This window comes from Delphinus delphis, chromosome 11 (assembly GCF_949987515.2).
Source record: "Delphinus delphis chromosome 11, mDelDel1.2, whole genome shotgun sequence".
Taxonomy (NCBI): Eukaryota; Metazoa; Chordata; class Mammalia; order Artiodactyla; family Delphinidae; genus Delphinus; species Delphinus delphis.
In genome coordinates this window covers 69,823,805-69,849,082 of record NC_082693.1, presented here as the reverse complement: position 1 = coordinate 69,849,082, position 25,278 = coordinate 69,823,805, and the positions used below count along the sequence as shown (strand labels likewise).

Here is a 25,278-nt window from a genome sequence, read left to right as displayed (position 1 = left end):
ACTGTTCATGTTACAGACCTTTCCAAGCTAAGCTATGAACAATTTATATTTCTCAGTTCTCACGTCTCCCATTAATTCTTTGAAATTCACTCCCTAGACTATTAATAATCTTTATGCTAAATGCAATGGCTTTTCATCAATCCTAGTTTACATTTGCCCTGTGTCATGTGTCATGACTGATTTCTCCCTCAAACACTCTTCCCGTGGCTTCTGTGACTCAACAGAATCCTGGTTTCCTCTTACAGCCTGAGTGTTCCTTTGGGTTCCTATTTCATTTTTCATCACTGAAATGTTCCCATACCATGCATATTTTTCTAACAGACTTTATTTTTAGAGCAGTTTTAGGTTTACAGCAATACTGAGAGGAAAATAAGGAGATTTTTTCATATACTTTCTCTCCCTACATGGCCATAGCCTCTCCTATCATCAACATCCTTCACCAGAATGCCACGTTTGTTACAACCAATGAACCTACATGGTCACATTATTATTATACAATGTCCATAGATTACAGTAGAAATCACTCTTGATCTTGTATATTCTATGAGTTTGGCCATATTTGTAATGACGTGTATCCACCATCATAGAATTATACCTAATGTTTTCACTGATCTAAAAATTCTCTGTGCTCTGCCTGCTCACCCCTCTCTCCTCCCTTACCTCTAACAATCACTGATCTTTTTACTGTCTTCATAGTTTTGTCTTTTGCAGAATCTCATATAGTTGGAATCATACAGTATGTAGCATTTTCAGATCAGTTTCTTTCATTTAGCAATGTGGATTTAGGGATTCTCCATGTCTTTTTATGGCTTGACAACTCATTTCTTTTTAGTGTTGCAAAATATTCTGTTGTCTAGATCTATCACAAATTATCCATTCATCTGCTGAAGAACACCTTAGTTGCTTTCAAGTTTTGGAAATTATGAGCAAAGTTGCTATAAACATTTGTGTGCAGGTTTCTGTGTGGACATGTTTTCAAATCCTTTGAGTAAATACCAAGGAGCATGATTGCTGGATCATATGGTAAGAGTATGTTTAATTTTGTGAGAAACTACCAAACTGTCTTTCAATGTTGCTATACCATTTTACATTCTTACCAGTAAATGAATGAGAGTTCCTGTTGCTCCTCATCCTTGTCAGCATTTGGTGTTGCCGGTGTTCTGGATTTTAGCCATTCTAATAGGTGTGTAGTTATATCTCAGTGTTTTAATATGTATTTCTCTGATGACATATGATGTGGATCTTTTTATTTGCCATCTTCTTTGATAAAGAGTGTGTTAAGGTCTTTGGTCCATTTTTTAATGCAGTTGTTTGTGCTCCTACTGTTGAGTTTTAAGCGTTCTTTGTATAGTTTAGAAAACAGTACCTTATCAGATATGTCTTTTGCAAATATTTTCTCCTCTTTGTGGCTTGTCTTCTCATTCTCTTGATATCATCTTTTGCAGGACATAAGTTTTTAATTTTAGTGAAGTCCAACTTACTAATCTTTCTTTCATGGAAGGTGGCTTTTGTGTTGTATCTAAAAAGTAATTGCCAAAGTCATCTAGGTTTTCTCCTATGTTATCTTCTAGAAGTTTTATAGTTTTGCATTTTACATTCAGGTCAGTGATACTTTGGGGATTTGTTTATTGAAGAGTATAAGGTTTGTATCTAGCTTCTTTCTGTGTGTGTGTGTGTGTGTGTGTGTGTGTGTGTGTGTGTGTGTGCCCAATTGTTCCAGTACCATTTGTTGAAAAAACTATCTTTGCTCCCTTGTATTGTTTTTACTCCTTTGTCAAAGATCAGCTGACCATATTTGTGTTGGTATATTTCTGGGCTCCGTATTTTGTCCCACTGATCTATCTATTTTTTCACCAGTACCACACTGTCTTGATTACTGTAGCTTACTCTGCACAAACTACTTAACACAGCATTCACCCTTATGATATCAAAAACACCCATATGCTTATTTATTTATTCAGCTAGTGTACGTTGAACACCTACTTTGTGAGAAGTATTGTGTTTGGTAATGGGAATACAATTTGAAAAAAAAGTGATGTGTTCATTAATCCCAATCAAATAAGTATATGAGTAAATTGCCAAATACAATCTGTGATCATTGTTATGTAGGAAAAGTGCACTAGACTCAGTGAATATATCAAAGTTAGAATTGATATGGGAAGGGTTTTTTGGGGGGACATATATTTGAGATAAGCTTACAAGCAACAGCAGGAATTAACTTATTAAAAGGAAGATAGAATATTGTAGGCAGTGATGACAGCAGAATAAAAGTCCTGAAGCAGTATATAGGGCTCTTAAAATTTTGGCCGTCTATCATAAATTGCAGACTGTTTTGTAATAGCCCTTTAATTTGCTTATGGAGGATTATCTCCCCTCCTCTGTAAGGTGTTAGCAGTGTTGTTGAACAAGTTTTCCTTCTTCCCCTTGCTAGGGAATGTATATGTACTCCAAGTTAGGCCAGTCACATGTTCTCTTCTGGAAACATGAATTTTGAACAGATTTTTTTAAAATATGAAAATAAAATTGGAGCTCATTCATTCTTGTATGGACACTGATATGAAACTGTTGAATTGATTATACTGTGTAGATTCCAGAGAATCACTTTTTTTCTGTTTTATTTTGCACCTGTTTCCCTGGCCTTCTTGTCAGTTCTGTGAGCTCTCCCATATAGTTTGTGATAATTTATTTTTCTGCTGAAGGTAGCTCAATTCAGTTTCAGTTCTTTACATTGAAAAATCCCTAGTGATATATATATAGAGAGGAGCATGTAATTTTTGAATGAAAAATTGGTCATTGTGGGTGAAATGAAAGAAAGAAGGAGTGAAACAAGATAAAATTAGGGCATAGGCAAGTATAGGTAATACCCAGTTTTAGACCAGTTTAAGGATTAAGTCTTTATCCTAAGATCACAGGGTTGCCATTATTATAAAATGTGTAAGCAGAAGAGCTACATGATCAGGTTCATATTTTAAAAACTTAGCTCTAGATTCAGTTAGGAAAATACAATGTGAAGAGAAAGAGTAAAGATAAGACCATTTAGGAAACTATCACATTATAATAAAATAAAAGTTGAGAAGGAGAAAGCAGATGGATTTCATAAGTATTTAGATAATAAAGCTGTCAGATCAGTCTCTCATGGTAGCAGAAAGGAGAGGTGAGTATGTAGGAGGAAACCCCTAAATGTCAGAGATGGCTTTCAGGAAAGAGTGCATTAAAAGTCTCCGGCTTATAGAACTGGATGTTTAGAAATGCCATTTGTAATGAAACAGGGAATAATGGATGATAATTAGATTTAGGTAAAAGAATATTTTGGGTTAGGCATTGAATTTACTAAATTATTAGTGATTTTGAGACATAAAAGAAGTCCAGAAGGCATTAACAATTTGTACCTGAGGCCTAGGAAATAGTTTTGGGGGTCATCTCCAGCCTACACTTTTCTGAGTCCCAGATGCATGTAGCCAACTTCTTATTTGGCATCTCTAATTGGAGGCCTACAATGCACCTCAAACACTATTTGTTAAAAAAAATGAACTGTGTTTGCCACCCCTCAAAAATCACACTCTGTTCCTCTTTCATTGTTGCTCATCAAAGTGAAATTTATTACTATTCACTTAGTTGCCAAACCTAGTAACCTAGGGATTATAATTGTTTGTTCTTTCTTCTACAGTTCCATTTCAAAAACAATCAACAAGATCTCTCTACACTGAAAATTGCTGTCAAATTAAGTTTGATTTTTATATCCTTCTGTCATACCATAATTCTTTGCATTTATTATGCAATTGTGAACATTAAACTTTGCATTTTATCTAGAAGTTGAATATGTTCCAAAGAGTGATATGTGTACTCCTTTTAATGTCAGTCATTATTTTCTCCGGTTTTACTATTGTTATTAGGTTGCTATATTTAAATTTAATGAAGCATTTTTTCTCAATCAGGAAGACCATTGAGATGATACAATTCTATTAGTCTGTGGTGTGAAATCAGAGCAATAAACTTTATTTGGTGTGAGATGAGAAATGATTAAATATGCTTTCTATTCATTAAGTTTCTTTTATTCTTCCTCTCTGATATTTATAAGTGAAGTAAATAATAAAAGGTGTAAGATTTTTTTTTTTTCCCTAATCTTCTCTGTGAACTTCTGATAAAGTGTTAAAGACAAAAGTTCCTGGACAAGGACAATCTGTTCTCTTTTATGATTCCTAGGATTCAACAATATAATACAGAATTCACTTCTGACATCCCATAGTAAGGTCAGTCTTCATCACAATAAGTCTACTCCTCCTAAATATGTACGTTTCTTTAAAGAATAAGGTAAGGGACAAAATGAAACAAATTACCATATGTTGCTTAATAAAGCCTAGGTTTTGAAATAGTTATTTCAAATGCCAACATGGGAAATTCAGAAATTTTGTAACCAAATAAAGTAAAAACTAGTGCATGATTTGAAATATATAAAATCCAGATGATATGTCTTCTACTGTTTCTGAATTAACTAGAATAATAAAAAACAAACAAAAATCTTAATTTTTATGCAACTGTTTCTCATTTTTCTCTAAGCAAACAAGCAAAAGGCATTTAGTTCAGTGGATGAATAACATTTTGAAAATTATTCATTCACTGAACTAAATATTTTTAGTTCAATAGCCTTGCATATTGCACCTTTTAGAGTGTCTTTCACATGCTAAATATTTCTTAGATTTGATCCATGAACCACTGCACTTACTTAAAAAGAAATAAAATCAGACTTCTGATCCCTGCCCAAAACATATTATAACAGAACTTATAGGTACAGAGCCTAAGAATGCATTTAAATAGCGCTGTTTAGTGATGCTAGTAGTCTTTAAGTTTTAGAACTAGTGCTGAGAAGACTAACAAAAAGTTATTTTTTGGTCATTCTGAGAGTAATACATAGAGTAATCAACAAGCAAGAAAAGGAGTTATCAAGCTTACATTACTAAGAAGTAAAACTGATAATGATAAAAGCAATATTTTGGACTTGAAATCTAGTGGCCTTCCAAATGAATGCAAATTTCATGGTGAACATAATTTTTCCAAAGAGAGAAGGAAAACCTAATAGAACATATGTCGGTGTTAAATTTTACGTTTTTTGCCCAGTTTTTTCTTTTGCCTTTCCAACATATAATGTAATTTTCATAGCCATAATATAGATGTTTTAAAAGTATTGATTATTATACAATATTCTATATTAATTTCAATCTTCATTATTCATTTGTATGTGCAAATAGAGTACATTTAAATAAATAAATTTAGAAAGATAGGTCCCGCTTTTGTCATAGTGTAGTGAATTGATTTTGACCAACCAAATATTTTAAGAGACTAGATTATATATAATGCAGCGTTTTTGCATCCTCACATATAAATTAATCCTCTAATATATATTTTATCATTAAGATTAAAATTTAAATTAAGAAATAGATATTAAGAAGAAAATCTGGTCAGCCTATTTGCTTCATTCTGGGAGAAGAAGTAGCTAATTACCTTTCTATGAAATGTACTGAAGTAGTTAGTGATTTCACCCTTTTTTTTGGTAATTAAACTACTTTAAGAAAACGAGCTATAAAGTGTTTCTTGTTAGTGCATGCCTGTCACTCATATTCTAAGGTTCAGCAAATGGTGACCAGGGGGCTAAATCCAGCATGCTGCCTGTTTTTTTTTTTCTGTAAGTCAGGTTTTATTGGATAGCAGACACAACCATTTGTGTATGTATGTTTATGGCTAGTTTCATGATTCAACTCCAGAACTGAGTAGTTGTCACAGAGACAGTATGGCCAACAAACCCTAAAATGTTTACCATCTGGCTCTTTATAGAAAAGTTTTCCAATCTCTGTGGGGTATATCTAGAGTATTGAACAGCTGAAGCAGATCAATTTTTATTTCTTCCTATTATGACACATGTATATTCAGTAATAACTGTGAAATGAACTGAAAATAATGGCTAGAAAGTAAATGCAGGCAGTGAAGTCTTTGTTTTGTTTTACTTTATTTTTATATTCATGCCAGTAGAAAAATAATTAAGTAAAAAAATTTTAAAGTAAACAATGAAATAGTATATCATAACACACAAAAAAGGAAAGAGTACTACTTTACTTTTCCATTCAATTAATTTATTTTAAAGTGGGAAAATATCTACCTACAATCAATCCATCACAGCCATCAAAAAACAGCTTCACAATAATTCATAAGTGAATTTTAACAAAACTGGAATATCTCTGAAAGATATATTTTAGGCAAATAGCAAATTGTACCACTGATGCATGTTTTCTTAGTTTCACCAAACACAGAGGGTAAAAAGAAGGAGAAATTTAAATGTTAAAGAAATTACTAAAATAATCTTTAGCAAAGGAAAATATTGCACCCACAGTTTCCACTCACTGCTTTAAATTTTAAACACATGTAAAACCACCATGTGGACTCAGAATAAAAATTAAGTAACACAAATTTTGTTTCTTTGTCTTTACAATCACTGTGTGATCATTGTTTACTTCTAATCTGTTATTTAAACACTGGAATACCACAGGAGCTGGAGACACACTGTGCCCAAAGCAAGACTGAATGATTTTGAACTGCTATGAATTTGTTCTTGAATGAGTGTGCTATTCTTCTAGGTAGAATACAAAGTTTTTTTAAAGTATAAGTAATAAAAATGTGTTAGTTTTAAGGTTATATATATTTTGAAACTCAAGAGTAACTTTAGCAATTATGTAGCAATTATTTAAGTTCTCTACATACTGCACCTTCTCATCACCTACACTGCTGTAGACGGCTCCTGTCTCCTATCACCCTGTCTATTCTCTGCTGAATCTTTGCAAGTGTCTGTATTTTCTTACCATTTTCCTTTTTAGCTCTTTAATATTTATTTTTCTTTACCTACAAAATGAATAAATCTGCCATAAATCCTAAATGTTCTTCCTTTTCATTCCATGTCCTTTCCTTTTACACTTCCTTTTCAAATTTCAAACCCCAACACGTGTCATTTCATTTATTGGTCCTTTATCAACCTTCACAGGCAGAACTAGCAGCTTTCTCCTTGTTCCTCCAACACTTCCTTCATACTGCAAACATACTAGTTGTCATATTAAGACCATTCTCTCTCTCTCTTTCTCTCTTTTTGCCTTCTGAGGCTAGATAATGTGCTATGAGCAAATGGTCTTCGCCAGAGCCAATGCAGTGCTCAGACTATAAATAGGCACTTGGGAAAATTTCTGGAGATAAATGGAATCAATCTGTGAAAAGATTGCAAGTTGATGTTATGGTGGCAATTATACCTCTGTAATTTGCAGTATTGAATCTTTAATTTTATAGCAATAGAAGTTGCTACATATTTGAAAAGATAATGTACCTCTTGAATTCTGTTTGAAGAATAAGAAACAGCACAAACCCCAAAAAACAAAAGAAATTTCTTAGCTTCTTATTCTAATTCAGTACTCCCAAATTTTCTTTTTTTACCAGCTGAGAAACTTGTGTTAAAACTTTTGCCATGGGCTTCCCTGGTGGCGCAGTGGTTGAGAGTCCACCTGCCGATGCAGGGGACACGGGTTCGTGCCCCGGTCCGGGAAGATCCCACATGCCGCAGAGCGGCTGGTCCCGTGAGCCATGGCCGCTTAGCCTGCGTGTCCGGAGCCTGTTGCTCCGCAACGGGAGAGGCCACAACAGTGAGAGGCCCGTGTACCGCAAAAAAAAAAAAAAAAAAAAAAAAAAAAAAAAAAAAGTTTTTGCCATGAACACATATTTAGTCTGTTAATTATAGGTGACAATATTAATAATAACTATTTAATTATAAGTAGTATTATTATTGAATATGTTTATTATGTATATAGGTGGCTGCATTCATTTTTTAAATAATTTAAAATAATTTTATTCAGGTAACTTTACTGATGCCTATTTAGGAATTCCATGAACAAATGGGAAGAAAGTAATTACTTGGCTACAAGAAATTATGTATCATTAAAATAGTACAGACTTATTATGTATTAGGAACATGGAATAAAATGATGCTTATTATGGAAAAAATAAAGGAAAAATACCATTTCCTTATTGTTTTAGAAGCTTATAATTTACTTGATTTTTTTTTTTCTGGAATTCATTTTGTCAAATTCTCTGTTCTTATCTCCTTTGTTATCCCTTATTTTCCTTGGAGAATAAGGTGAGATATTTTCTTTTAGATGGTAAAGATGAAAAGAGATAAGAATACTCTGTTACCATTGGTATCCCAGCCCTGGTCTAATTGTGAAAACTAATTTATAATAATGTCTTACCATTTGGCCTAAAATATATTTTTTTTCTTTCTGAAATATATATCTATCTAAATCTAGAGAATGTAGAAACAAACAAAAAAAAAACATCTGTCTTTGGATTATGCTAGAATATTAGGGAACTATGTCACTTTAATGCTCAAAACAATCCATTTCCTTGAATTGTACTTTGGTGTTTTTCCATAGCCTGTACTGAGGGAAATGTGATTTCATGTTTTCACTTTAAGGTAGAAGATTCAGCAGGTAGAAAGTTGGTAAGGTCATAGTTGAACTCAACAACATCATTAATCAACAGGACATAATTGACATCTATAGACTACTTCAACAACAGCACAATACACATTCTTTTCAAGTTCACATAGAGCATGCAGGAAGATATATTGTATTTTTGGACATAAGACACATCTCAACAAACTAAAAAAATAGAAACCATACAATGTCTGCTCTCAGATGTTCCCTCAGAGGGAATACTTTCTAACTCATTCTATGAGGCCAGTGTTAGCCAAATATCAAAACCAAAGATATTACGAGAAAACTAAAGACTTAGATTTCTCCTGAACATACCTGCAAAAATCCTCAAAAAAATTTAGCAAATTGAATCCAACAATGTATAAAAAGAATTATACACCATGACCAAATGGGATTTATCCCAGGTATGCAAGGCTACTTCAACAGTCCAAAATCAATTAATGTAATACATCACATCAATAAGATAAAAAAGAAAGTCACACAGTCACATCAATAGATGCAGAAAAAGTATTGGACATAATCCAACACCGATGCATGATAAAAACTCTCACTAAACTAGGAATAAAAGGGAACTTCCTCAACTTGATAAGAAATATGTACCAAAAATGCTACAGCTAACATCGCATGTAATGGTGAGAACTTTGAAGTTTTCTCACTAAGATCAGGTGAGAACATATTTTCTTACCACTTCTTTTCAATGTTGTGCTTGAAATTCTAGCTAATGCAGTAGGAAACAAGAAAAGGAAATAAAAGGTATACACATTGGAAAGAAAGAAAGAAAACTGTCTTTGTTTGAAGATGACAAGATCATCTATGTAGAAAATCCAGAAGAATTGATCAAAAACTCCTGGAACTAACAAGCAATTACAGCCAGGTTGTACGATACAAGGTTAACAAGCAAAAGTCAATTGTTTTTCTATATACCAGTAATGAACAAGTGGAATTTGAAATTAAGAACACAATACCGGGCTTCCCTGGTGGCGCAGTGGTTGAGCGTCTGCCTGCCGATGCAGGGGACGCGGGTTCGTGCCCCGGGCCGGGAGGATCCCCCATGCCGCGGAGCAGCTGGGCTCATGAGCCAGGGCCGCTGAACCTGCGCGCCCGAAGCCTGTGCTCCGCAACAGGAGAGGTCACGGCAGTGAGAGGCCCGCGTACCGCAAAAAAAAAAAAAGAGGAAAAAAAAACCCCACAATACCGTTTATATTGACACCCCCCAAAATGCATACTTCAGTATAAATCTTATCTGATGCTTGTTGTGTCTCTTCAAATTGTGGGTTTTTTTTTTTTTTTTTTTTTTTTTTTTTACCATTTTGGTATGCCTTATAATTCTTTCTTGATGGCCTGACATGATGGGCTGGGTAAAAGGAGCTGCTGCAGACAGGCCTTTCATAATGTGGTAGTAAGATGTGGCGGGAGGGGAAACATTCTATAGTCCTATAATTAAATCTCAGTTTTTACTTAAGCCTAAACCTCTGGACTGTGAACATAACAAATGTTTTCAAATTTTTTTCCCCTTCCTCCGTAGGTGGGATAGGATGGCTAGAATAGTCCGGAGTTGGGTATTTCCTTTCCCCAGCTCAGTTAGCCTATTGGGTTAGGCTTTGGTTAACTAGTTTCCCCTGAGAGCAGTCCTTGTTAAGAACAGCTGTGCTCTGGCGTTTTTCAAAATGGTTCCTTTCCCCTCCACTACTGAAAGCCTGAGGGAATTTTTCTCTGACATTTACTGTGGAGTCAGTTGAAGCTGTAAGAGGTGAATCTCACAATATTATAGGGGTTCCCCCTGTTAATTGGGTATCCCAGAGTTTTTAATCTCAGAGGTACCTACGCTGAATCTCCAGCAATTACAGTTCGGGTTTTCCTAACCCGGCATGGGTTCCCGTGGTGGTTTCCTCTCAGGTAAGTCATGATTTTCCGTATTTGTCTGTCTGCCCGTCTCACCAATCTTGGGGGCAGCAGTTTGCCCTGTGTTCAAACCTTTCTAGTGGACCCAACCCTTTCTAGTTGTTGATTTTTCAGTTTGTTCAGCTTTTTACTTGTTAGGAGAGAGTGGCAGCTTTCAGGCTCCTTACATGTGGAAACAAAAAATGGAAGTTTAATTTCTTCTTGAGATGTTAATATGTATAACTTAGGAAAAGGGAATTTGGCTACAGTGTATGTTAGTTATAACAGCCATTAAGTAATAATGACAGCAGCCATTATTTAGTGAGCACTATTTTAAGCCAGGCACTGTGGTAAGTGCTTTCCCTGGGGTTTCCTATTAATAGAAATAGTGATACACCTGCTCTGAAAGTTCTCTTGTTTGAGGTTAAAGTGAACAAACTTACTTTTAATACAGTTTTGCAGTATTGTAATAAGAAATCATAAAATCAAATTTTAATTTCATTAATAAGGGAGCAACCGTCTTGTAGAGAGAGTTACACATAGTTTTTCTGAAAGTGTCAAACTTGTTCCAAGTCATTTCATTTAAAGTAGATTGTTCAACATTAAAACCTTGGTAACTAGCTCATGGCAATGCATTTATCATACTATGTTCTTATTAAAAATATTTGCCTAGCAAGATTAACATGTCACTTAGACGATAAATCAGAATCAATCTTTGCCCTCAAACCTAATACACCTCTCCGTAAAGTAGAATGTAACTGGAAAATACTTACCACTATGGAAAAAACAAACAAATAAACAACAAAAACAAATATCTCCTAGAACACTTGCTTCTGACCACGTTTTGTTAAATGCTGCTTAACAATCTTTGCAAATATTATAAGCTTTGATAATATACCATGGTGATTTCCTAATGAAAGTGATTTTTTTTCAGTGTCAAACTGCAAATCATATATTTAACTCAGATCACATGCATTCTGTTGATAAAAATATCTGTGTTCATAGAAGTTAGCAATCTTGGGGGAAGAGAATTCATAGAACTATTTCTATACTTGCTTTCTTTGTGCATTAATATTTACATACATTATGGAGCTTACATAAATGATCCCAATAATTTGCAGTAATATAAAAAGCTCAATATACTTCATTGGGTAATATATGCCTGTGGAAATAATTTTCTGAGGCCTAAAATGATATAGTTCATTGGTGTCCAAAAGCAAATGTTTCTTTGTCTTTTACTCCTTTCATATAAATAAAATGTGTTTAATATAAAAATAATCAACACTTAAATGTAACAGTGTTTTAAATCTATAAACTTTTATCTTGTTCTGTGCCATGTTATTGTCCCTAATCACCACCCATCCAACATTAATCAAAAGTACTGCTCAAAACATGTTGGAAGAAAAAAAGATGGAAAATATGAAGATAATAGACAAAAATAGCTAATAACTCCCTCCCTCCCCCCGCCCAAAAAGCCAGCAGTGACCAAAATAAATAAGAATGTTGTGACTTATCTTCTTTTCAATTATTCTTAATAAAACAAACAACTGGCTACTTTATGTGCTTTGCAGATGGTTCAGTAGTGGCTCACATACAGAGCAGATGTATATCACTAGGACACAGGTCTATACACTGATTCTTATTTGCCTGCAGTCCTCAAGTATTTAAGGAAATAAGTATCTTAGAATTAAACTTTTACATGCACACAGAGATACACGCTAGTTTTCATTATCCCGTATTTCAACATTGCCAGATATTTTGCTAAAACAATTAGAAAGAACACTTTGTTGAAATAAGTAGAGATTTAAAAAAAACACTTCTACAGAGTGTCCACCTGCACAAACATATGCATTTTTTAATATTTTTGTCCATCTCTGTGCATGTTGTAATTTTCTACATCTAAAATCTCTTCACATTGGAATTTTCAAAACATGCAAACCACCTCTTTGTGCCTGGAAGCTTGATGCTGATCTTCTAGCTTCATGTCTTTTTCATTCCTCACCCCAATCACAATCAAATTCTTCATTCAGTTCCGTGATTGGCTTGAGAACAATTTGGATTGAAATCAGACGAGCAACACAGATGGTATCTAATGTTGCATCTCAGTTTTTGGCTTGACTGTGTAAGCTGCTTACTCAGTGGTAGAGGAGAAGGGGAAAACTGCTGACAAATGACTCTATTAGGACCATCACAACCAAGCTAGACTGGCACCAGTAGAGTACTCAACAATCTGTTTTACATCTCTGTGTTTCTAAGTCCATATTATTAAACAAAGGTGTCCTTTTTACACGTAACATAACACCTGGGACAGGAGCCACTTTTTACTCTTGAGATGGCTTACTAAGCAGAATGACTTTTAAGGATATTTATATCGAAAGAGAGGCTGCCTTCAAAATATGGAGATTAACTATGTTGTAGTAATTATTAACTTCTATTAAATCTCATTTTCTCATTTAAATCTATAATATACATTTATTTGACATATTTTGAAGGCAAAAACATTGTTATATTTAGTTGTAGACTCATGCAAGCTAAGGGTGGACATAGAATATCAATAGTTGACTATTGATTTTTAATAGTTATGCATTATGATTCACCATGGATATCATTTTGAGAAAATGATAGGCTTTTCAAAAGGCTATTTCTTTCAAATAAATTATAAGTAGAGTATCTCTTTTCTGATTATGAGATTAATTATATGTAATGCAGAATAGTTTTTTTAAATCAAAAGTACAAAAAAGAAAATACAAGTCAAACATATTTCAATCACACAAAGATGAGTGTTAATTTACTGATACAGTTCCTTTTGTTTTCTTTGCCTGTTTCTTAATATGTATGACATATAATGACACTGTTTGTTTAGGAATATTATCTCTATTTGTAAGATAAGTTGGAAGGTGAGAGAAATTAGTTGTGAAAATGTAGCGATTTATACATAATATAATAATGGTTGCAACCAGAGTTATGAGAGTCTGAAAATAAATGACTAAATGACTAAAAAGTCAACACTTGTGTTTATCATTTACTAAGAAATTTTTCATATTCATCTCATCTGATTTTGATAGGAACTCTCTGACATACGCATCAGATTTTTCACTTTTAATTTGAGAAACCTCTTTTCTGAAAAGATAAATTATTCAAGTTGATGTAGGCCATAAATAATGAAGTCAGAACATGATGTTGGCTTTTCCAAATCCAAATACTATGTGCTTTCTCTACACCTTTGTGTAAAAGAATTGAGTAAACTATGTGAATTTTGAAAAATATATCAGCAAAATGAGCTAACTGGTTAAATGCTTTAGGGAGTCCATTAAAGAAAACAATTAAATGTCTCTAATTTTGTGTCTGGAAATTGTACCGTTGGTTGGAATGACTGAAGATAATGAGCTTCTTTCAGTTTTGTAGGTACAATCCAGATTTGATTTGATTCCACTGAAGTGATTCTACTAATTTTCCTGAAGCTAGGTTATTATAATGGCTTGTAATATTTTTCTGTCTTAGCCAATGAACAATCAGCATGAGTTGCTTTAATGAGCCATTTTTCAAAATGAAAATGATGAAGACTCAAATTGATCAGTTTGCCACAAAAAATTTAGTCTGCTTAAGTGCTGAATTTAAATGTCTTCTATTGGATATTGGAAATTATATAAAAACTTGATAATACCTGATGCCTCTGTTTCAATATTATCTTGAAGCTAAAGTTTGATTTTTCCCTCCTAATTAACATTTTAATATTATTTTAAAGAAATATTTCAAAGCAAGTTTTCAGTGGCATATGAAATAAAACTTCATTCTTACACAGAAGCTAATATTGTCTGGAATATCTGTCCCTTTTAATAGTTTTTCCATTTACTTATTTCATTGATACTATTTTCATATAATTACAAAGTGAATAATTGGAACAATTATTTGTATAATAGATAAGATTCCCTTTTGTATGAACAATGTATACATTTTATTTTAAAATATGTATTTAGAAAATAGAATTAGAGAATTATATTTTATAAGTGGTAGTTATCAAAATTAAAATATCTTTATAAATTTATTCTCAAAGGTTTTATTTTCATGAAGCTAAAGGAAGGAATAAGACATTTTTAAATTAAAAATAATTAAGAGAAATTCCCAGCAAGGGATTCTGTGGATACTGACATACATAAGATGTTCAACATCATACTCATCAAGTACAGGTTTCCCCTGCTTTCCAAAAGCAGGGCATTCCTGTGAAAACTTATATAAGCCAAAATAGTGTAAAACAAAGAAACAATAACTTTTATTATAAAAGTGAAAATCCTCTTGGATTTCTTGCAGTTAGCGAAAACAGGTACTAATGTAGATCTTTTGTGAAAAGCATAGTGGTTATGTAAAGTGAACCTTCAAAAAGTGGAGGATACCTGTACTAGCAAATTAAAACATCAAAGAGATATGACTGCACACTTATTAGAATGGCTAAAATTGACATCACCAGATGTTGGTGATGTGGGGCAATAGAAATTTTCATTCATTTCTGGTGGTAATGCAAAATGGTACAGCCACTCTGGAAGACTGCCAGTTTCTACAAAACTAAGTATGCTCTTACCATAAGAACCAAAAATTGTGCTCCTTGGTATTTACAAAAAGGAACCGAACACTTATGTCCACACAAAAACCTGCACATGAATGTTTACAGTATGTTTACTTATAATTGTCAAAACTTGACAGCAATTAGGATGTCCTTTAATAGGTGAGTGGATACATAAACTGAGGTACATCCATACAATGGAATATTATTTAGTGATAAAAATAAATAAGCTATGAAGCTACAAAAAGACATGGAAGAACTTTAAATGCTAAGTGAAAGAAGCCAGTCTGAAAAGACTACATACTATATGTTTCCAGCTGTATGATATTCTGAGAAAGGCAAAAGTATGGAGACAGTTTAAAGATCAGTGGTTGATAGGAACACAGTGGAAGGGATAGAGGGATGAATAGGTGGAGCATGGGGGTTTTGGGGGCACTGAAACTACTCTATATGATACTATAATTGTGTATACATATCATTACACATTTATCAAAGCCCATAGAATGTACAACACCAAGAGTGAACCCTAATATAGACTATGGACTTTAATTAATAATAACTGGTTTATCAATTGTAACAAATGTCTAACTAATGCAAGATGTTGCTAATAATATGGGGAAATGTGTGTGGGGTTGGTGGTAGGAGGATATATGGAAATTTTGTGTGATTTCTGCTTAATTTTTCTGTAAACCTAAGACTGTTCTAAAATAAATTCTATAAGAAAAATTAGGGGAAACATCATTTTAGGTTAGAGTTAGATTATAAATTCAGTGATCTAGACATATTGTAAAGTTTTTCTTGATATTCCACATCATGTTTCAACAACCTTTGATTGCCCCTGTTTTTCTATTTTTTAAATTGAAATATAGTTGATTTACAATATTTCAGGTATACAGCAAAGTGATTCAGTTGGACTTTTTTTTTTTTTTTTTTTTTTAGATACGCGGGCCTCTCACTGTTGTGGCCTCTCCTGTTGCAGAGCACAGGCTCCGGTCGCGATCTTCCCGGACCGGGGCATGAACCTGTGTCGCCTGCATCGGCAGGCGGACTCTCAACCACTGCACCACCAGGGAAGCCCCAGTTGGACTTTCAACCTACACAATTGTAAGCTAACAAATTTGTTTTGTTTTATGTTACTAAGTTTAAATATATACACTTATGTATTCTTTTTCAGATTATTTTCCATTATAGGTTACTATAAGATATTGAATACAGTTCCCTGGGCTATACAGTAGGTCCTTGTAGTTTATCTATTTTATATATAGTAGTGTGTATCTGTTAATCCCAATTCCTAATTTATCCCTCCCCCATCCCTTCCCTTTTGGTAACCATAAATTTGTTTTCTATGTCGTGAGTCTATTTCTGTTTTATAAATAAGTTCATTTGTATCTTTTTCCTTAGATTCCACATATAAATGATATTATATGATATTTGTCTTTCTCTGTCTGACTTCACTTAGTATGATAATCTCTAGGTCCATCTATGTTGCTGCAAATGTCATTATTTCATTCTTTTTAATGGCTGAGTAATATTCCATTATATATATATATATATATATATATATATATATATATATATATATATATACATACATACATACATACATACACATACTACTTCTTCTTTATCCATTCATCTATCAACAGGCATTTTGTTTGCTTCCATGCCTTTAGCTATTGTAAACAGTGCTGCAGTGAACATTGGGGTGCATCTTTTTGAATTAGAGTTTTTGTCTTTTCCAGATATATGCCCAGGAATGGGATTGATGGATCATGTGGTAACTTTACTTTTAGTTTTTAAGGAACCTCCATATTATTCTCCATAGTGGCTGCACCAATTAACATTCTCACCAACAGTGTAGGAGGGTTCCCTTTTCTCCACACCCTCTCCAGCAGTTATTATTTGTAGACTTTTTGGTGATAGCCATTCTGACAAGTGGAAGATGATACCTCACTGAAGTTTTGATTTGCATTTCTCTAGTAATTAGTGATGTTGAATATCTTTTCATGTGACTGTTGGGCATCTCTATATCTTCTTTGTAAAAATGTCTATTTGGGTTTTCTACCCATTTTTTTTTTTCTGCTGTTTGTTTTTCTGTTATTGATCTGTTAGGAACTATTTCTGTATTTTGGAAATTAAATCCTTGTCAGCCGCATCATTTGCAAATATGTTCTTTTATTCTGTATGTTGTCTTTTCATTTTGTTTATGGTTTCCTTTGCTGTGCAAAGATTTTAAGTGTAATTAGGTCCCATTGGGGTTTTTTTTTTTCCTTTTGGCTTTGCAGTGCGGCATGTGGGATCTCAGTTCCCCATCCAGGGATTGAACCTGTGCCCCTGCAGTGGAAGCGTGGCGTCCTAACACTGGACCTCCAGGGAAGTCCCCCCATTGGTTTATTTTCACTTTTGTTTACATTACTCTAGGAGGCTGATCCAAAAGAATATTGCTGTGATTTATGTCAAAGAGTGTGCTGCCTATGTTTTCCTCCAGGAGTTATATAGTATCTGGTGTTACATTTACCTCTTTAATCCATTTTGAATTTATTATTGTATATGGTGTGATAAAATTTCTAATTTTATTCTTTAACATGTATCTGTCCAGTTTTCCAAGCACCATTTATTGAAGAGACTGTCTTTTCTCCACTGTACAGTCTTGCCTCCCTTGTTATAGATTAATGTGCATGGGTTCACTTCTGGGCTTTCTACCCTGTTCCATTGATCTATGTGTCTGTTTTTGTGCCAGTACTATGCTGTTTTGATTACTGTAGCTTTGTAGTATAGTCTGAAGTCAGGGAGCCTGATTCCTCCAGCTCTATTCTTCTTTCTCAAAATAGTTTTGGCTATTCAGGGTCTTTTGTGTTTCCATACAAATTAAAAAAATTTTTGTTCTAGTTCTGTGGAAAATGCCATTGATAATTTTATAGGGATTGCATTGACTTTGTAGATCTCCTTGGGTAGTATGGTCATTTTAACAATATTGATTTTTCCAATTCAAGAATATGGTATATCTTTTCATCTGTTTGTTTCGTCTTCAATTTCTTTTATAAACATCTTACAGTTTCCAGAGTACAGGTCTTTTGCCCCCTTAGGTAGGTTTATTCCTAAGTATTTTGTTCAGTTTCATGTGATGGTAAATGGGATTGTTTCCTTAATTTCTCTTTCTGATATTTCATTGTTAGTGTATAGAAATGCAACAGATTTCTGTATATTCATTTTGTATCCTGCACCTTTACCAAATTAATTATGAGTTCTAGTAGTTTTCTGGTGGCATCATTAGGATTTTCTATGTGTAGTATCATGTCATCTACAAACAGTGACAGTTTTATTTCTGCCTCTCCAATTTTTATTCCTTTTATTTATTTTTCTCCTCTGATTGCTGTGGCTAGGACTTCCAAAATTATATTTAATAGAAGTGGTGAGAGTGGGCATCCTTGTCTTGTTCCTGATCTTAGTGGGAATGATTTTAGCCTTTCACTATTAGCTGTGTGTTTGTCATATACAGCCTTTATTATGTTGAGATTTGTTCCCTTCATGCCCACTTTCTGGAGAGTTTTTTTTAATCATAAATGGATGTTGAATTTTATTGAAAGTTCTTCTGCATCAGTTGAGATGATCATATGTTTCTCATTCTTCAATTTGTTGATGTGGTGTATCACACTGATTGATTTGCCAATACTGAATAATCCTTACAGCCCTGGGATAAATCTCATTTGATCATGGTATATGATTCTTTTAATATATTTTGGATTTGGTTTGCTAGTATTTTGTTGAGGATTTTTGCATCTATGTTGATCATATTACATATTACGTATTGACCTGTAATTTTCTTTTTTTGTAATATCTTTGCCTAGTTTTGGTATCTAGTTGATGGCAGCTGCATAGAAGGAGTTCAGAAGTGTTCCTTTCCCTGAAATTTTTTGGAATAGTTTCAGAAGGATAGCTGTTATCTCTTCATTAAATGTTTGGTAGAATTCACCTGTGAAGTCTTCTGGTCCTGGACTTTTGTTTTTTGGGAGTTTTTAAATTACTGATTCAATTTCAGTATTGGTAATTCATCTTTTCATATTTTCTATTTCTTCCTGATTCAGTCTTGTGAGATTGTACCTTTCAAGAATTTGTCAGTTTCTTCTAGGTTGTTCATTTTATTGGCATATAGTTGCTCATAATGGTCACTTATGATTCTTTGTATTTCTGTGCAGTCAGTTGTAACTTCTTTTTCATTTCTGATTTTATTGATTTGGGCCATCTCCCTTTTTTTTCTTGATGAATCTGGCTAAAGGTTTATCAATTTTCTTTATCTCAAAAAAACAGCTTTTGGTTTCATCCATCTTTTCTACTGTTTTTTTTTTTTTTTTTTTAGTCTCTAATTCATTTATTTCTATTCTGAGCTTTATGATTTTTTCTTCTACTAACTTTGGGTTTTGTTTGTTCTTCTTTCTCTAGTTGCTTTAGATATAAGGTTAGGCTGGTTTTTTGAGAGTTTTCTTGTTTCCTGAGGTAAACTTGTATTGCTATAAACTTCCCTCTTATAATTGATTTTGCTGCATCCCATAGGTTTTGGAGTGTCGTGGTTTTGTTTTCATTTGTCTCTAGGTATTTTTTGATTTCCTCTTTGATTTCTTCAGTGATACATTGGTTGTTTAGTAGCATATTGTTTAGTGTCCACATGTTCGTGTTTTTTGCAGGGTTTTTTTGTTGTTGGTTTCAATACTTATGGCATTGCAGTCAGAAAAGATGATTGATATGATTTCAATTTTTTAAATTTACTGAGGCTTGTTTTGTGGACTAGCATGTGACCTATCCTTGAGAATGTTCCATGTACACTTAAAAGAATGTGTATCTGCTGCTTTCATATGGAACACTCTATATAAATCAATTAAGTGCATCTGGTCTAATGTGTTATTAAAGGCTTGTGTTTCCTAGTTGATTTTCTGTCATGGTGATATGTCCATTGATGTACTTATGGTGTTAAAGTTCCCCACTATTATTTGTGTTATTGTCAGTTTCTCTTTTTATGTCTGTTAATATTTGCCTTATATATTGTTGCACCCCTATGTTGGGTGCATATATATTTACAATCATTATATCTTCTTCTTGGATTGATCCTTGATCATTATGTAGTGTCCTTCTTTGTCTCTTGTAACAGTCTTTATTTTAAAGTCTATTTTGTCCAATACAAATATTGCTACTCTGGCTTTCTTTTGATTTCCATTTGCATGGAATATCTTTTTCCATCCCCTCACTTTCAGTTTGTATGTGTCTCTAGATCTGAAGTGAATCTCTTGTAGGCAGCATATAAAAGGTCTTGTTTTTGTATCCATTCAGCCAGTATATGTCTTTTGGGTGGAGCATTTAGTCCATTTGCATTTAAGGTAATTGTCGACATGTATGTTCTTATTACCATTTTGTTAATTGTTTTGGATTTGTCTTTTTAGGCCTTTTTTCCCTTTGTTTCTTTTGTTCTCTTGTGATTTGATTACTATTTTTGGTAATGTTTGTATTCCTTTTTCTTTTTTGTGTGTATATCTATTATAGATTTTTGTTTTGCAGTTACCATGAGATTTTTGTATAGCAATCTTAATATATATGATTAAGTTGCTGATCTCTTAATTTCAAATGTGTCTTAATACCATGCATTTATATTCCCCTCCCCTCATAATTACTATTTTTTGTATCATATTTTACATCTAATTGTTTTGTGTATCACATCTGCTTATTGTGGATAAAGATGCTTTTCTACTTTTGTCTTTTAACTTCCCTAATAGCCTTTTCTAACTCTTTGCTAAAAACTTCTAACTTCTTGCTCTGTGCCCCCATTCTTTTCCCGAGTTCTTTGATCATCTTTACAATCATGACTGAACTCTTTCTCGGGTAGATTGACTATTTCCATGTCATACAGTTCTTTTTTCCAGGGTTTTATCTTGTTCCTTCATCTGGAACATAATTCCTCTGCCACCTCATTTTGTCTAAGTTGCTATTTTTATTTTTATGTATGTGTTAGGTTAACTATGTTTTTTGACCTTGGAGAAGTGGTTCTCTGTAGGTGGTGTCTTATGCATTCCAGCAGTTCACTCTCCTTGGTTACCTAAGCTATATGCTCTTGGGATTCCCTGCAACAGTGCTGTGTGAGTCCTCCTTCTGTTTGGGCAGGCTGACTATGTGGGCAGTCTGGTAGATTTGGTTGGCCCCTAGTCTGGTTGGTTGCCAGGCCCTACCTTGTGCAGATGCTGCTGTTTAGCAGAACCTGCTCACAAGACAGCTGGTTTCAGACTCCCAGGGGGCCCCAGGGCTGGCTCACTGGTGGTTGAAATCAGGGTCCTGAAGACTCTGGTGCTGTTGCCCTCCCACTGGTGTGTGAAGTCTGATGCTGGGGTTAGTGCCAGACTACTGGCAGGCAATAGTGTTTCCTGGAGTCTGGCTTCAGGTCCAAGGGATCCCAGAGCTCATTTTAGGTCACTGTTGCAGGGGAGGGCCTGTTCCTGACACAGTTAGGTATGGGGTCAGTGTTGTTCTAAAGCTTGTATTGGCCTGCTAGTGGGCAGTGTCAGGACCCTGCTGGTCCCAGGTTAGGTCTGGCCTGCTGTAGGCATTCTGGACCCCAGGCTGTGAGACTGTGTTTTTTTTATGTCTGATGTCTGTCCCCTGGTGGGTGAGGCTGGTCTAGGGGCTTGTGCAGGCTTCCTTGAGGGAGTGGCCAGTGCCTGTCCCTTGGTGGGTGGAACTGTTTCTTGGCCTTCTGGTGGGCAGGGCTGTGTGAAGGGGCACGTCTTGAGGCAGCTGTGGGCTCAGGAAGACTTTAGGCAGCCTGTCTGCTGATGGGTGGGGCTGTGTCCCCACCCAGTTAGTTGGTTGGCCTGAGGTATCCTAGCACTGGTGCCTACATGCTCCTTTGTGGGGCCAGGTCTTGGTGCTAACGAGCCAATATAGCAGCTGCTAGGAGTGTTCATGCATTTGAGTGTTCCCCACTATGTCTGCCACCAGTATGTATGTCCCTAGGGTGAGCCACAGCAACCCCCCGCCTCTCCAGGTGACTCTCCAAGACAAGCAGGTAGTCTGGCCCAAACTCCTATCAAATTACTGCTCTTGACCTGGGTCCTGGTGCCTGTGAGATTTTGTGTGTACCCTTTATGAGTGAAGTCTCTATTTCCCCCAGTTCTTTGGGGCTCTTGCAGTTAAGCCCCCAGCCTTCAAAGCCAAATGCTCTGAGGGTTTCTCTTCCCAATGCTAGATCCCTGAGCTGGGGAGCCTGACATGGGCCTCAGAATTCTTACTCCTGTGGGAGAACCTCTGAAATATAATTATTCTCAAGTTTGTTGGTCACCCACTCTGCAGGGTATGAGATTTGATTATATCATGAGCCCCCTCCCCCATGAGTCCTTCTTTATGTCTTTAGTTGTAGAACCTGGTAGGTTCCTTTTTTTTTTTCATTGTTTGTTTTTCTGCAGAGATGAGCTCAGGGCCTCCCTACTGTCATCTTGGCCCCACCTCCTCTACCCCTGTTTTTCCTATTAGCAAAACTCCTAGAGAGAGTTATCAATATTCATTATCTCCATTCTTCTTCTGTTTTTCCCTTTAACCCGTTTCATTCTAACACTTAACCAACTCTTTTCAAAATCTTTATTAATTATATACTGGAAAATACATTGATCAATTTTCAGATCTCATCGGAAATATTTGAGCAGCATTCCTGATTCCTTGAAATGTTTTCCTTACTTGCCTCCCACAAACTTCTGTTTTTCTTCCTTCCTCACTAGAGTGATCTTCTTAGTCCCATTCACTGGTGCTTCTTCATTTCTTTGACCACTTAAGGTTAAGAGCACATTGGAGCTCTTAATACAGCTAATTCATCCAAATTTTTACTCAACATTTTCAACCTTACCATGTCTCACTTCAAGACTACTGAATTTGCCATTTCATCTTCTTAAGCCTGTCTTCTCGCTAACTACAAAGCTCACTACTTTATCTTCTTCAAGTGTTTGCTTGAATTACAGTGATACTGCTACCTCCCTAATTCCCCCTATAGCATCTCAATTGCATCTGGAATAAGTCTACTTTTCACCATGTGAAATTATTAACTCAATCATTTTCCTATATATATGTGTATTTATGTATGTGTATGTATAATGTGTGTGTGTGTGTTCAGTTTGTCACTAAGTCCTAGAATTTAAGCTGCATGAAGGCAAGCATTTTTGCCTGTGCAATTTGTTATCACCAACACCTGGTGCAGTGATGGTTTATATTAAATACTCAATAATTAAATATTTAACAAATAGTTGTAAAATCCAAAGGTCTAGAAATTATTATAAGTTAGAAATAACAATACAGTGTAATACTATATTTAATGAAAGCAAACATTTCTGGAAACATTTAGCTAAATGTGTATATTTACTTATTCCTGGGCAACAAATCACCTCAAAATGTAGTGGCTTAAACTAGGGGTCAGCAAATTTTTTCTGTAAATGACCAGATGGCAATTATTTTAGGCTTTTCAGATCATAAGGTCTTTACTGCAACTAGTTGGCTCTACTGTTATAGTGAGAATGCAGTTGTAGACAATGTATAAACAAATGGATGTGGCTGTGTTCTAATAAAATTTCATTTACAAAAACAGGGGCCAACCTGTGGGCCCTAGTTTTCCAAGCCTTAAAACAACAATCATTAATATCGCTCATGAGTCTGTGGGTCAGGTGGTTGGCTCTGCCCATCTAGCCCAGGCTTGGCTGATACCAGTTTTTTATGTGTCTGAGATCCATTGGCAAGTTACCTGAGCTGACTGTCTAATCTGGCCTCACTCATGTGTCTGGTGTTTGGCTGTGAGCTGAGGCAATATGAGTAACTGGACCAAGTATCTTCCATCTTCCAAAAGGCTAGGCTGGAAATGTTCATGCGGAGGACTGGCAGTGATCCAGGGAAGAGAGTGGGAGCAAGGAAGGCCTCTTGAGACCACATTTGACCAAAGAAAGTCACAAGGCCATCCCAAATTTAATGACTAGCCTATTAGATTTTTATTCTTGTTGGAGGAGCAGCAGAGTAAAACAGCAAAGAGGTATGGATACACAGAAGTGAAAAATGACATCCTTTTTGCAAGCAATCTACCATTACATGAATTTCATATTTTAAGCCAAACAAACTATTCCTATGAAATGGTTCATTATTAGAAATGTTCTGTCAGTGTCAAGTAAATAAATATGAACCCAAGATCTTTTTCTACTTAAAACAGTTACCATTGTCCTAGCTTAGAGCATTGCTTGAATCTCATGAATATTTATCTTTGCCAATACCTGTAGTTATCTCTGTACTGATTTAATCATACTTGCCCTATTCTGACTGTTATTTGACTGAGCAGAACCATCTGGACCTGTACTGTGACTTTCAATTTGTCATTTCAGCTAATGATTGTTAGGATTTCTGTTTTATTATTTACATTATGATATCTGAAACCCTTCTCGTATCAAGTATGTTAGTTAATTATCTTATTTTGCTAGAGAATGCTGAAATTTCAACTCCTGAAAATAGATAATTCTAGATTTTAATCTCTAGTGTTAAATATCACCATGATGCCTTTTATTTTGGTGGTACCCTAGAGGTAGTGATTCAGTCAAATATTATATTACCTGCTTATCTCTGTTTGCTTCACCAGGCTGTTTGGAAAATGAAAGCAGATGGACCTGGCCAGAAATGTAGTTCATAAATGCAGTTACTTGCTCATTAAAGTTTGTAACAGATCTAAACGGGTAGTGAAGAAAGGACTTGTTTTCTATGGTAGAAATTAATTTTCTTCATACACAGCCTTATCCCCAAAGTGAAGAATATACTCTCTAAAGTTATTTTCAGAGTAATTTACTCTTCATAAATAGTTTAAAACTAATAAAAAGGTAGCATATGTTTTAATAAATTTACATTTTAATCATAGGGAAAATCACTAAATATTATTTTCAAATGAAGGATATTAATCTAATTAATAGAAAGGTATCCAGCTATATTCACTCAAGGCACATTTATATTAAGAGAAATGGAATTAAGGTGAAATGGAATTAGAAATTAATTATGCAAGTAATTCCAACTTATCAAGGCAATTTTTTTCTCAATAATCTAAATATTTTGAGTAACTTATTTTGAAAACTGTCACATTTCTCCTTATGATTTTGAGTTAAATTGACATTTCTTTCAATTTAGTGACTTGATATACATTTGAGATGCACTTTGGTATATTGTCTAAGTGTCCTCAGCTTGAATGGTGAATGATGAATATTACAGTTATTTATGGAAACGTGAAATTAATTTACTCTGCAAACATTTCTGGTTCAAGGAAGCCACTGT

At 34.6% G+C, this 25,278-nt stretch overlaps 1 long non-coding RNA gene across 1 annotated transcript in view; it reads left to right on the top strand.

Moving 5' to 3' along the window:
- Nucleotides 1-24,621, top strand: part of LOC132433266 (uncharacterized) — a 102,857-nt gene extending 78,236 nt beyond the window's left edge. The window contains exons 2-3 of the long non-coding RNA XR_009521102.1: nt 15,901-16,065; nt 24,599-24,621. This is a non-coding gene — a long non-coding RNA (uncharacterized lncRNA). The remainder of the gene's footprint in view (nt 1-15,900; nt 16,066-24,598) is intronic.
- Nucleotides 24,622-25,278: the final 657 nt, after the last annotated feature.